The sequence below is a fragment of the Montipora foliosa genome, chromosome 4 (genome assembly GCF_036669935.1).
Source record: "Montipora foliosa isolate CH-2021 chromosome 4, ASM3666993v2, whole genome shotgun sequence".
Lineage (NCBI taxonomy): Eukaryota > Metazoa > Cnidaria > Anthozoa > Scleractinia > Acroporidae > Montipora > Montipora foliosa.
The window spans coordinates 24,195,775-24,198,098 of NC_090872.1; positions in this window are offsets into that span (position 1 = coordinate 24,195,775).

The following is a 2,324-nucleotide window of genomic DNA, read 5'->3' on the forward strand; positions in this document are numbered from 1 at the left end:
AAGCTCGATAATTTCAATTCAAGATGCTTGTTTTATAAATCAAGAAGGGAAAGAATAGCTTTTGATCAATTCTATTTTCGAGGGGAACTGCACCAGTAATGGCGGGCAACCCGTTTATCGTCCCAATAGGGGAAATGACGACTGCTACGGCAACGACAACACCAAAAAACAGTAATATCACCTGTTTTAATATATGAGGCGGTCCAGTCCGGCTAGGCCCCCTTTGCCAAGATTTTATTTAGTAAAATTTCGGTTCGTTTTTATATCAGAAGGCGGGCTGGCCCACTTGCCGAGATCCCGGTCTGAGCTACGGAGATCTCGGCAAGCCAGGCTGAAAAATTCCCATGACGTGTGGGTTGCCTTGAAAACGTAGTCGGATTTGCATAATCACAGGATTATTTTTGCATCTTTTGTTTTAAAATGCCATTCCGTACTTGCTAGCCCTAAAATGAAGCTTTCGTTTCGAACGTCAAAGCAAGAAAATTCACCAGGTACCCCATGCGTGACTTTGACGGTTACAAGGCACGTAAACAAATTCCTAAAATTCATCCCGGTAAACCTGGCTGAAATCGTCCATATATAAACACTTCACCCCTTTTACCGGGCCAGCCCGTCTAACAGCGTTTTCGTCGCCGTAGCCTTCTTGGTTTCTTAAACTCCCTAATGTCTCCTGTTGTCAGTTTTTGTAGTCATAATTTTCTGGTGGATTATATTGGTTACTCAAACTGCTTGTTGTAGATGTGCTTCATTTTGCTGATCATTCGCAATTGGGTCTCTGATCGAGTTACTCTTCACAACTTCGGGAACTGGGTGAAGTTATAGCGACATGCGAGGAACGAGTATTCCTGTGCTTGGGCTGAGTGAAAGATTCGCCTGTAGACCAAGATCCTCGATACTTTCAGCGGCCACTGTCTCGCTCAGATATGATTTATTCGCGTTTAATCATTTTGCCACAGGTGTTCAGTCCCCCTCGAAAATAGAATTGATCAAAAGCTATTCTCTCCCTTCTTGATTTATGGTTTTCGGTCCTTTTCTTTCGCTGCTCCGAGACTTTGGAATAGGTTAGTTTGAATATTCGTTCTTGCTCCTCAGTTGCTAGTTTTAAAAGCAGACTCAAAACGTTTCTTTTTACATCATTTCTTGATAATAAGAAATTTAATTAGTTATTTGATTCTTTTTATCATTTTCGTTTTTTTATCGCCTGGTTTGATATTTCTTTCATCATTTGATTTTATCATTATCATTTCAATAATTGTTGTTTGAAATAATAAGAATATTTTTATAGATCGTTTTTAGAATTAATAATATTTATTGTATAATAATATTCCATAGAATTTAGTGTTTTTAAATCGTTTTTATTGAAATTATTGTAAATTGTAAATTGTAAAGCGCCATGGACAGCGATACATGGATATGAGCGCTATATAAGTAAAGTTATTATTATCATTATTATTAAAACAAGCATCTTGAATTGAAATTATCGCGCTTGACATTCGATGCGCGGGCCTTGAATACATGAATTGCATAACAAGAGAAGTGACATAAATTGCGAGGATTTTGATTTGGTCAACAAACAAACTGATGCTAATTGTTGGCAACTTGTTAAAATAAATGGTGTGACTTGTTTTATTTTTTAGCGGACTTGATATTTTGTCACATTCGGCGTAGCATAGCGCATCTCGAGATACTCGGATTTCCTTTGGGTAGCCTGTGTACAGCCGCCCGCTCTCCGAGAAAAAATCGGAAAAGAGCGTGTGATTTACCGTTGATAATCGTGTTCAATACCACGTGATTTGTCCTGGAATGTGTGGAAAATGATTTGATTGGTTATTACTCATCGATCATTACATCATTGAAACAACGATTTTTGATTGGCTTTTATTTTATTTCTCCACATCGATACCGTGAGAAACATCGTGAGAGATTTTTGAGTTCGTGTGTACTTTGCGCACGGTAAAAAATACGAATAAAAATCTCTTTGATGGTCAAAGAGGTTTTTCTTTTAAAGTACGAGTCGTATTGTTATCTATGGAGTGTAAAGTGGAAATCAGTTCTACGTACATTTGTAGGAATTGTTGTGAGCGCTAAAGAAACGAAAGCGTTCCTGACGAATCTTCACGAGGTGAATATAGCACTATTCAAAAGGTTGTCCACTCGAAAACGTCTCCCGCTATCCCTTACCAGACAATGTAATCCCAACGCCTTGCTAGGACCAGCCTAGCCATTCTCAAGAACGATCTACAAAGCGTGTTGCCCTGGAAGATTTGAGATGTGGACATATCGAGGAAAATAACAGCTCATCGGCAACGATCTGAGCTGCTCTG